The 12,998-nt window shown below is 36.5% G+C and overlaps 1 non-coding gene and 1 pseudogene across 1 annotated transcript; both read right to left on the bottom strand.

The window, feature by feature from the left end:
* The window catches only part of LOC130680107 (peroxisomal multifunctional enzyme type 2-like), a 50,952-nt pseudogene extending 40,086 nt beyond the window's left edge, over positions 1 to 10,866 (bottom strand).
* On the bottom strand, positions 5,862 to 6,025 carry LOC130680142 (U1 spliceosomal RNA). Its single transcript, XR_008993180.1, has one exon. It is a non-coding gene; the product is annotated as a U1 spliceosomal RNA (small nuclear RNA).
* Positions 10,867 to 12,998: the final 2,132 nt, after the last annotated feature.

The raw sequence follows: 12,998 nt of genomic DNA, 5'->3' as shown, positions 1-12,998 counted from the left end.
AGCCCCGACTAGAGCAACTACACAGGCTTAACGCAGAGGCTGCTCCCTGTGCGCAGCTCAGTGGCCCTGACAGAGGAGGCAGGCACAGAGACTGGGAAGCAGGAAAGAGCTCTCTCCTTAGGATAGGCACTGGCACCCCTTGCGTGAAACCACGGCTATCACTCCAGGTGCTGGGCAGCTACGAAGAGCAGAGCTTTTGGGCATTACATACATGGTGCCACCTATACAAACCTAATATTTCTCATTATCCAATAGGATTATGAAAAGGCAGAAGAACCTTGTTCACTCTCAAACCCCTCAAACACCAGAAATAGGGATCAGTGAAACTGAACTCAACAAACTTTCTGAAAAATAATTCAAAATAAAAGTCACAAGCATGCTAATGGAGCTACAGAATAATATTCAAGAGCTTAGAGACAAACTTAAGAGGGAGATAGACACTTTGAAAATTACAACAGCTGAAATGAAACATACAATGGAGGGATTTAAAAGCAGACCAAATGAAGTAGAGGAGACAGTAAATGGAATAAAAATTGGAGAAAAGGAATACAAAGAAGCAGAGGCTCAGAGAGCAAAAAAGATCACTAGGAATGAAAGAATATTAAGAGAACTGGGTGACCAATCCAAAAAGAACAATATTCACATTATAGGGATATGAGAAGAAGAGAGAGAAAAAGGGATAGAAAGTGTCTTTGAAGAAATAAATGCAGAAAACTTCCCCAATCTGGGGAAGGAAATAGGTCTCTCAGGTCATGGAAGGGCACAGATCTCCCAATGCAAGGGACTCAAGGAAGACAACACCTAGAGATATAATAAGTAAAATGGCAAAGATCAAGGACAAGGACAGAGTATTAAAAGCAGCCAGAAAGACAAAAAAGATCACCTACAAAGAAAAACCCATCAGACTATCGTAAGACTCCTCAGCAGAAACCTTACAGGCCAGAAGAGAGTGGCATGATATATTTAATGCAGTGAAACAGAAGGGCCTCAAACCAAGAATACTCTATCCAGCAAGATTATCATTTATATTTGAAGGAGGGATTAAACAATTTCAAGATAAGCAAAAGTTGAGGGAATTTATCCCCCACAAACCATCTCTACAGAGTATTTTAAAGGGACTGCTCTAGATGGAAGTGTTCCTAAATCTAAATAGCTGTCACTAGAGAAAATAAAACTATGCTAAGGGAAGCAGACCAATTAATTACTAACCAAATTTAAAATTAAATCAGCTACCCACAAAGCCAGTCAAGGGATACACAAAGAGTAAAGAACATGACACCTGACACATAAAGAGTGGAGTGGAAGGAAGGAAGAGAAAAAAAAAGAATCTTTAGATTGTATTTATAATGGCGTAATAAACGAGTTAAATTAGACTGTTAGATAGTAAAGAAGCTGCACTTGAACCACTGGTAATGAGGAATCCAAAGCCTGCAATGGAAATAAGTACATATCTACTGATAATCACCCTACATGTAAATGGACTGAATGCACCAATGAAAAGACACAGAGTTCCAGACTGGATAAAAAAACAAGACCCATCGATATGCTGCCTTCAAAAGACTCACTTCAAATCCAAAGACTAAAACTGAAGGGACAGAAAAATATATTTCATGCAAACAACAGGGAGAAAAAAAGCAGGAGTTGCAGTACTTGTATCAGACAAAATAGACTTCAAAAAAAAGAAAGTCACAAGAGACAAAGAAGGACATTACATAATGATACAGGGGTCAGTCCAATAATAGGACATAACCATTATAAACATATATGCACCAAACACAGAAGCACCCAAATATGTACAAAAATAGTAACAGAATTAATTAGAGAAAGAGAATGCAATGCATTCATTTTAGGAGACTTCAACACACCACTCACTCCAAAGGACATATCAACCAGACAGAAAATAAGGACACAGAGGCACTGAACAACACATTAAAACAGATGGACCTAAGAGACATCCACAGAGGCACTGAACAACACATTAAAACAGATGGACCTAAGAGACATCTACAGAACACTCCACCCAAAAGCAATAGGATACACATTCTTCTCAGGGGCACATAGAACATTTTCAAAATACATCACAGACAAGGCCACAAAAAGAGCCACAATAAATTTAAAAAGATTAAAATCCTACCAACCAACTTCTCAGGTCACAAAGGTATGAAACTAGAAATAAACTGTGTGAAGAAAACAAAAAGACCCATAAACACATGGAGGCTTCACAACATGCTCCTAAATAATCAATGGATCAATGACCAAATTAAAACAGAGATCAAGCACTATATGGAGACAAATGAAAACAACAGGTGAATGCCCCAACTTCTGTGGTATGCACTGAAGGCAGTTCTAAGAGGAAAGCATACAGCAATTCAGGCCTATGTCAAAAAAGAACAATCCCAAATAAACCATGCAAACTCACAATTAATGAAACTGGAAAAAGAACAACAAATGAGGCCCAAAGTCAGTACAAGGAGGGACATAATAAAGATTAGAGAAGAAATAAATAAAACTGACAAGAATACAACAATAGAAAGAATTAATGAAACCAAGAGCTGGTACTTTAAGAAAATAAAAGAGATAAACCTCTAGCCAGACTCCTCAAGACAAGAAGAGAGTCTACACACATAAACAGAATCAGAAATGAGAAAGGAAAAATCACTACAGACACCACAGCAATACAAATAATTATTAGAGAATACTCTTAGAAGAAAACAAGGCAAAAATCTCTTGAATATAAACATGAGCAGCTTTTTCATGAACATATCTCCCTGGCTAAGGGAAACAAAAAAATGAACAAGTGAGACTATATCAAATTAAAAAGCTTCTGTACAGCAAAGGACACCATAAGTAGAACAGAGGCATTCTACAGTATGGGAGAATATATTCATAAATAACATATGTGATAAGGGGTTGACATCCAAAATATATAAAGAGCTCACATGCCTCAACAACCAAAGAGCAAATAACCCAATTAAAAAATGGGCAGAAGATCTGAACAGATACTTCTCCAAAGAGGAAATTCAGATGGCCAACAGGCACATGAAAATATGCTCCACATTGATAATCATCAGAGAAATGCAAATTAAAACTACAATGAGATATCACCTCACACCAGTTAGGATGGCCAACATCCAAAAGACAAACAACAAATGCTGGTGAGGATGTGGAGAAAGGGGAACCCTCCTACACTGCTGGTGGGAATGTAGATTAGTTTAACCACTGTGGAAAGCAGCATGGAGGTTCCTCAAAAAACTAAAAATAGAAATATCATTTGACCCAGTAATTCCACTCCTAGGAATTTACCCTAAGAATGCAGGAGCCCATATTCAAAAAGACATATGCATCCCTATATTTATTGTAGCACTATTTAAAATAGCCAAGAAATGGAAGCCACCCAGGTGTCCATCAGTAGATAAATGGATAAGGAAGATGTGGTACATTTACACAATGGAATGAATACTACTCAGCCATAAGAAAACAAATCCTATCATTTGCAACAACATGGATGGAGCTAGAGGGTATTATGCTCAGTGAAATAAGCCAGATAGAGAAAGACAAGTACCAAATGATTTTACTCATCTGTGGAGTATAACAACAAAGCAAAAACTGAAGGAACAAAATAGCAGCAGACTCACAGAACCCAAGAATGGATTAACAGTTACAAAAGGGAAAGGAACTGGGGTGAGTGGGTGGGAAGGGAGGGATAAGGGGATTAAGGGGCATTATGATTAGCAAGCATATTGTAGAGGGCGGGGCACGGGGAAGGCAGTATAATAGCACAGAGAAGACAAGTAGTGACTCTATAGCATCTTACTACGCTGATGGACAGTGTCTGTAATGGGGTATGGTTGGGACTTTGACAATGGGGGAAATCTGGTAACCACAATTTTGCTCATGTGATTGTATATCAATGATACCTTAATAAAAAATAATAATAATTTAGCATTATCTTAAGTTTAGCATTTGAATATTCTATGACTCAACAATTTTACTTTTAAGTAAACTACCCCCAGAAAAATTCCTGTTTGTGTGAACCAGAACACATGTATGAGAAGACAACACTGTTCAAAAAAACAAACTTAAAACAATTCCAGATACCCATTAATAAGAATTATAAAAATTCACAAAATGGACTACTATATAGCAGTAAAAGTGAATGAACTACAGCTATACATAAAAAAAGTTGATTTCAGAAATGTAATACTGCATGGAAAAAACAAAGAGCAATTCCCAAGGAATACAGTATATTGCAATTCCATGAAGATCAAAAAATAAGCAAACAAAATGACAAAGTATTCAGCCATGTATTAATCCCTATTTTTAAAAGTAAGGTAATGAAAACTAAACATTTTCTTTAAGTGATTACTTCTGAAGGAAGCAGGTATTTTGGCATGAAATGGTAACAAAGACGCAAGCTCTTGGTAATGCCCCAGCTTTGGGGTGCATAGTAGCTACTCTTCAAGATGGCCCTAATGAACCCCATCTCTTATTCACCCTTTTCAGAGTCCCCTCACACAATGTACCAGGGTTGGTAGTTTGTGTGACCAGAGGGATAGGTCAGAAGTGATGGCATGTCACTTCTGAAACCAGTTTATAAAAGATTGCAACTTTTGCCTTGGTTACTATTGGGAAAAGCCAGCTAGCTGCCTTAACAGAAACAATCCTATGGAGAAGCCCACTTTGTGAGAAACTGAGGCTTCCAAACTACAACTCAGAAGCAATGGAGGCCTCTTGCCAACTGCTGTGGACATGTATGAGCTTGAAAGCTGAGCCTCCAACCCAGCCAAGCCGTCCAATGACTGGAGTCTCAGCAAACATCTTCATTGAAACTTCATTAGAGACACAGAAGCAGAACTTTCCAGCTAAGCCACTCTGGATTTCTGACCCTAGAAACTCTGTAAGGTAATGTTTGTTGTTTTCATCCACTAAGTTTGCAGTTATTTATTACAGAGAAGTAAATAATTAATTTCTTAATATTAATTAGTATAGATTGGTATTCATTCTAGGATTATGTTTTATTTCATGTAAGAAATATGTAAGTTACATACACTACTTTCCATTTATTTCAAATACATTTCAAAGGGGGAAATGAAATTGCAAATATCTCTACACAATACTCATAGCATTTGGTTCTTTAAACAAATAATTCATTTGATAGCCTGTAAATGGATATTTCAGAGGAAGAGAAGAAAAACTGTGGGGCAAAGTGAGTTTTCAGCTTTTTAACTATAGAAGAGTAATAAAAAAATTTAAAGTTAACAGAAATTTAGAAACTGAAGGGTCTACAACAACTCTCTTACTTTACAGAAAACAGGTCTAGAAAGATTTAAGTCATTTGTCTAAAGTAGATCTTATTTTCCAAACTTTTTTTACTAGAGTATGGTGGGCATAAAATATATTAAATACATTAAACATTTACTTAACATCTCTAGAGGTACAGACCTGTCCAAATACATGGAAGCTACATTATCAAAGGAAAACAAATTTAAAACCCAAAGTGTTCAATATTTTTTTGAAAACGACTGTTTCCCAGAAGGAGTCTACAGCTGATGATAAAAGCCTGATTAAGGCAGAAGTCTAACAACAGAATGACAAACACAAAGTTCTAAGTCGTGGTTATCTTTTGGCAGGAAGCAGAGGGGTGGAACAGAGGACAGAAAGGAGATGCAAGTTTGTGGTAACATTCCAATTCTTAAGTTGAATAGTGAGCTCATGACTATTAATTATGTTTTTTTGCTGCACTTTTCACCAGTCATCTATACTGCTTTGCATATATATGTAGTATTATATGGAAAAGAAAAAAAGTGAATTGTATCTGTCCTTCATATGATCTGGTCCTTTTTTCTCTTTCATTCTTTTCCCAGGGGAAAGTGTGAACATAGTCCCCCAGTACCACAAATGACGCAGTCGAGTTTCCCACGTTTGGGGAAATCTCAGGGGTCAGCACATCTGGAGAGCAATGGATCAGCCTCGCCCTGGGAAAACCACCTTTGTGATCACGGTATCTCCCTTGCCAAGTAAGTACATATAACCTGTTTTTTTAACAAGAATTCCTTTGATATGAATATGAGAGTATAAAGTTTTTAAAGTAAAGGACTTTTAAAAATGGCCCTGCTGACAAAGGAAAGGGGGGAAAAAAAGATCTCAGGTCCAAATATCTCTTCTACACTAAAGAAGCTGGTTAGGTACAGGTCTTAGCAGAGGCTATCAAGTGTATACTTTGTATTAGAAATTTCAAGTTCTAAAATGAATGTTAGCTGAAATGTGGAAAGTAAATGGTACTGTGAATAAGTATTTGTGTTCCATGAAGTAGCTAACTTTAAAATAATGTCACTCATCAATAGTTTTGTACCATTTCACAGAAGCTACTTTTAAAGTACTATGAAAATTTTCTTTTTAGAAGTATGTTAAAAACCAAGAGTATAAAAAACCACACAGTTTTCCACTAGTCAAATATTCGGTTTATTATATAACTAAGCATAGGTTCTCAGTTAAACTTTAAAAATTTTTTAATTTTACATTTTCAAAGAACAAAGTTGGGAAACCCCTATTACCTGACTTCAAGGCTTACTATAAAACTATAGTAATCAAAACAGTATAGTAAAGGGGCAGCCCCATAGATCAATGGAAAACAAAGAATCCAGAAATACACCGACACATATGTGGTCAACTGATTTTCCACAGAAGTGCAAAGGCAACCCACATGAAAGAAAAAGGGATAGTCTATGCAACAAATGACCTAGTTTCTTCAACAAGAAGCTTTTTTTTTTAAGGAGAATTAACTATTACATGTTAAATGAAACTTCAAGAGATACAGTAACAAAATGCCTGCAGATTTTGTGTGTATTCTGAATGAATAAACCAACTTTAAAAAGGTATCTTTTTTGGACAACTGGGAAATTTTAATATGAATTTGGTATTTGGTTAAGCTAATGAATTATTTTGTGAAATGTGATAATGGCATTGTGGTTACAATGTCCATATCTGTTAAGATACATTTTGAAGTATTTTTTAGGTGAAATACCTAAGACTTGCTTTGAAATATTACAAAAAACACAGAAGAAAATCATTCTGAAATATTCCCAGAGACTTCTGTTCTCCTTAACAAAGGCCTATCCTACCACAGCCTTATCTGACCTAACAGAAGGGCATTAGACAGCTGGAGCCCCTTTAGGCTCCTGTCTCAAATAAGGAAAAGAAAAAACAGGCCAAGAAACTCTTCTGAAGGACATAACCCAGTAACTCTAATCCACTAATAAAACTGAAGATTTAATCATAAGATTAGAGATCATGTCCCCTCTCCAATAACTTTCAGCCACATCAACAGGACTCCAGTATAGTAACAGTGGGTGACAACTGAAAGAACTCCAAGACACACAGTCTGTTTAACAGAGTTTCTAGGGAAACCTGAAGACAACAGAAAACACAAAAACCAGGACACAAGGAAAATGAAGCCTCTGACACTGAAAGCTACCGCAAACAATAAACAGCCTAACTTCTAACCAGAAAAAAGCAGAACTTCACACTACAGGCCCATTTGCTTTACTTTCTAATACCCTAATACTCATATTCAGCTTTCAACAAAAATTTCAAGGTATGCTAAAAGGCAAGAAAAGCACATTCTGAAGAAACAAAGCAAGCATCTGAACCAGACTCAAATTAGCTGAGATTCTAGACTTAACAGACTGGGAATTTAAAATAATTGTGATTAATATGCTAAGGACTGTAATGACGTGGATAACATGCAACGATAGATGGCTACTGTAAGAAGAGATGGACACTAAGAAAAAAATCAAAAGGAAATGCTTAAGGACAAGAACAATGTGACAAAAATTAAAAAAGAACAATGAGCTTGAATGTAAGTTGCTAGAAATGACCTAAACTGAAATGCAAAGAGAAGAAAGAAAAGGAGGGAATATCCCATGCCTATTCAGAACTGTGAGATAATTACAAATGACATAACATGCACATAAATGGGGATTCCAGAAATGAGAGAAAGAAATAGATGAAACATCTGAAGTAGTGCTGGCTTAGAATTTTCCAAAACTAATGACAGAGATCAAACCACAGATTCAGGAAGCTCAGAAGATATCGAGCTGTTTGTTGCCAAAAATCTGTACCTAAACATATTATATACAAACTGCAGAAAAAAACAAGGAGAAAATCCTGGAAGAAGGCAGAGGGAAAAATACCTTACCTAGAGGAAGAAGTAAAGAATCATGTCATACTTCCCTCCAGAAGCTATGTAAGCAAGAAGAGAATGGGATGGAATATTTAAAGTGTTGAATGAGAAAACTACCAACCCAGAATTCTGTATCCAGTGAAATTATCCTTCAAAAGTAGAAGAGATCAAGAGAATAAAAATACAATCTACAGACTGGAAAAAAAATACTCATAAAATATGTATCGGATACAGAACTTGTTCCCAAAATATGTGAAGAACTCTAAAAACTCAACAATAAGAAAACATATAACCCAATTTAAACATAAATAAAAGATCCAAACAGACACATCATGGAAGATGACAAATGGCAAATAAGCAAAGGAAAAAATTGCACACCATATGTCATTTGGGAACTGCAAATTAAAACAATGAGATACCACTGTGTACCTATTAGAAGGACCAAATGAGAAAGACTGCAAACAATAAATGCTGACAAAGATGTGGAGCAACAAGAACTCTCATTTACTGCCAGTGGGAATGCAAAATGACACAGCCATTTTGGAAAATAGTATGGAAATTTCTTACAAAGCCAAACAGTCTTAACATAAGATCTAGCAATTATGCTTCTTAACATCTACCCAAACAAGTTGAAAATATATCCAAAGAAAAACCTGTGCATGAATATGTTTATAGAGGCTTTATCCGTAATTGCCAAAAAACTGGAAGCAACCCAAGTGCTCCTCACTAGCTAAATGATAAACAGTGGTCCCTCCAGACCATGAGGTATTATTCAGTGATAAAAAGAAATGAGCTTCAATTCTCCCAGATATTTAGGAAGAAGAGGGTAGGGATGAAGAGGTGAAGCTCAGGGGATTTTTAAGGCCCTGAGCTATTCTGTATGATCTGTAACAGTGGATACATAACATTACACATCTGTGAAAACTAATACAACTATATATAGTATACACAGACAGTGAATATTAATGTAAACTATGAACTTTAGTTAATAATAATGGATCAAAATCGTTCCCAATTGCAACAAATGTAGTGCACTAATGCAAGATGTTAAGAATAAGGGAAACTGTGGGGGTAGGGGAGGGGAGACTTTATGGGAATTCTCTTTTACTGGCTGCTCAATTTTTCTACTAACCAAAAACTGTTCAAAAAATACAGTCTATTGATTTTAAAAAATTATTATTATTATGAAACAGTAGTAATACTATGACCTCATTCTATAAAAAACAAGTATGTATTTATGTCTACCTATACAGAGAAAAGGAATGAAAATTTATCTTAGCATGGTAGAATTAGTGGCATTTTTTTTTCCTTTGTGACTTTCTAAATTTTCTAAAATGAACAAATTATACATAACACTTTTTAAACTGTAAGGAAAATGATTTTTTACCTATTTAGAAAATCAAATACTTTTACAAAACTCCCTCTACAGAGATTTGTGGGTAAGAGCACTGAAAAATCTAAGTAACTTACCTCCTGGCAAAATATTCGGAGTCAAACGTGATCCAGCAATAGGGGCAACAGTGTTACAATGGATGTTGCTTTTCTTGCCTTCAACTGCAAGAGCTTCTGCAAGGCCCAGAAGGCCCAGTTTTGCAGCACTATAATCTGCCTGGCCAAAGTTGCCATATATTCCTGAAGCCGATGAAGCCATAATGATCCTAAAAGGAAAACCACTCTCTCAATATCACCTGCTCTAGGTTTTGATACTGTTGCAACTCTTAGGACTCTTTTTTCAATACACCACACCTGTCAGAAGCAATCTATACTGTCTCTAGGTCCTTGTAGTTATGATTTTATATGTCTAAGTAATATTAATAATATAAATAATCTCCCAAAATTCAACTACAAGATTTAACTGTTTTATAAAGAATCCGTGATTAGAACCTAATCAATTCGAGTGAAGGATGTATATTCATTATCTGTTGAAAAAAACCCAATATTTATAAACATAAAATAAAATGGCAATAAATATATAAGTTAACATTATCATAAGAAACATTAAGTAAATAAGTTTTGATTCTTTGTACTCATCTCCTTGCCCCTCTCTCTTTCTGGATTAAATATCAAATGCCTCACATCAAAAAGATGCCATCTACTAATTCACTCTACTTAGCAGATGAAGTAAAATGAATCACATAATTTACTTTCAGAAACTGGTAGGATTAGGATAACTAGAAATTTCCAATAAGAACAGGTATCATAAACAATTTACTTCTAGCAGATATACATGAACCCTAAGGCAGTAGGAGTGACCGTGACCAATAGAGTGCACGGAGCCACCTGACAGCTTCTGCCACGTTCTGAGTCACTCTCGGAGATGCAACTCTGAGAGTCCTACAGCTCCTGAACAGTTGATAAAGACCAACTCACATCTGACCAGTACGAGCCAGCAGGAAGCAGACACTCATCTGTCCCCAGGTGGTCAGTGGACATACAAAATGGAACTTTGGTTAGAGAATATACTGCTAAAACAGCAGAGAAAATCAGAAAAATCATTAATAATGAAAAGCAGGAGGTAAAAAGAAATATAAAGCTGTCCAGTTAAAGCTAACCTGTGATTAAATGACACCAATTTATAGGGTATATACCAAAACTACATTTTTAAAGCCTGTGCATGTATCTCAAGGTTTTTTCCTCAGTGTCAAAGCAATTATCTATCTCTGTGCAGAAGAACCTACACACAACATCACGATTCCCCCTTGATAGCCACACACAACTCTACCTTCCAAAGTTCTGTTTCTTCATGTGATCCCAAGCTGCCCGGGTCACTTGGAACGAGCCCCGCAAATGAACTCTATGGATGACATCTCAAACAAGAAATTCCTTTATTACATACATTGTCAAAAATTAGAAAGTCACAACTCAGAATCAATAAAGCAATGATTTACATTCGTAACAATGTTCATCTTATACCTAGCATTCAAAATCAACTACTGTCACACCACTCTCTGAGTAACCATTTTTGCTTCTGTTCCAATTTTGTAACCACATCCATTTTCCTTATAATTTATGATAAATTTATTGTAGTCCCTGTTCACATCTAAATACAGTACCATCTTTAATTTATGCTTCATTTATATAAAAATCCACTAATACAAATAACTAAGAATTTTGCATATATATTGGGGCTCAGCACAAACATTAAAGCATAATCATAAACCAGAGTTCATCATCAAGAAATGTTTACAAAATGCTCAGTATATCACTACATCCCTATTTTTACCAGGGTTTGCAAATAAGTTAGACTAAGGGGGGAAGGGTAACAAGTAAAAGGAGGGAGCTGGGAAGAAGAAAGAGAGAAGACAATCTGCCTCTAGAGATGCCAACCCAATGAACAGGCAACTCAGGGAATGACACAGACAGGCAAACGACTCTAGCTGTAACTTTATTCTTTGCATTATTAAGTTTTTAACCATTTTTACTTATTTTTGTTTCAATCTGGGGCCTCAACAAATGTTATGGTGTATATTAGAAGAATAAAAGTGAAAAAAGAGTGAGAAAGAAAGGAAAAAGTGAGAAAGAAAGAAAAAGAGAGAGGGGGAGAGAGGGAGGAAGGGAGGGAGGAAAAATGAAAGAAGAACAGAAGGAAAGGGTAGTGGAGAGTGGTGAGCTCAGGACGACACCACAGGAGGAAACACGCAGCTCTGCTAGAGTTCAAAGGGAAGTGCCAACATAGCCCCCTTTGCCAACAAATCTTATCTTTCTCAGCTTCTGTTTTACCCCAGTTGTTACAAAGAGGAAACTAAAAGCCCTACTTTGCTTAATTCTAAATCACAAAGATATTCTGCTTTGTCCAAAAGAACTCCTGGAAATGTTACCCAGAGGCACACTCTGTAAACAATGATAAAACTCACCTCAGTTACCCTGCCTGCCCCTGTTCTCAGCTACCACGGCTTTAGTTCTTGATGGCTAATGAAAGTAAGGCAAATTAGAGTAAACAGGAAAAAAAAAATTCGTGACTCTGGTTTTTTCATTACCTAAACTCAATCTTTGCAACAGGGCATTCCTAAAGGAAATTTTTCCTACTTAGAACCTTCAAAATTACCTGATTTTGCACTTGCAGTAAAAATCACACAGCCAGATAAGATGCTAAAGGCTGTTAGAAAGAGTTAATACTGCTACAAATGCTAACCACCTCCCAAAGGAAAAAAGAGGAAACAAATCGAAAGGCACAAAATCCTCTTGGATAACTTTTACCAACTGATCTATACTATTTTTAATTTATCAAATATTAAACAAATATAGGCTACTTCCAAACTGTTCATCATTTTCAGTTGAAAGCTTGTTCATCACCTAAATCAGCAGAAGCAAAAGTAGGTAAAAGGAAGTTTTTCCTTAAATGCATAAACTCATCAAATATTTAAGGCTAAATGGATAAGCATTCAAAACTTACCCCAGTCTTCTTCACTTATTCTACCAAAGGAATGGTCCCTCAGAATTCTAAAAAGCTGATATTATATAGGTTAGCTGGGGAAGAGGTACACCCTTAAAACCTTTGCATGCATATTACTTCACCAAAAATAAAATAATACAAAAAAGATGGCAGAATAGGAAGGCAAGACAGAAACCTCCTCCCAAAACATATAAAAGAGGGAAAAACATGGCAAATGCAACTAGACCTGAAAACGACCTGAACACTGCAGAACAGACCCCCTGCACTTGAGGAGGAAGAGAGGAACCACGCGGGGGTGGGGGGCGGCAAAGCCGAGAGGGAGCAGGACTCAAGCCCTGCCTCCAGCCCAGCCTCCAGGCAGGAGAGGACCGGAGAGGGGAAGGGGAAGGCTCCCGGGAGTGCTGCATATCTGGCCCTGGGGAT

Source organism: Manis pentadactyla, chromosome 12 (genome assembly GCF_030020395.1).
Source record: "Manis pentadactyla isolate mManPen7 chromosome 12, mManPen7.hap1, whole genome shotgun sequence".
NCBI classification, from domain to species: Eukaryota; Metazoa; Chordata; class Mammalia; order Pholidota; family Manidae; genus Manis; species Manis pentadactyla.
Note: the sequence above shows the minus strand (reverse complement) of the source record. Positions and strands in the feature narration are given on the sequence as shown.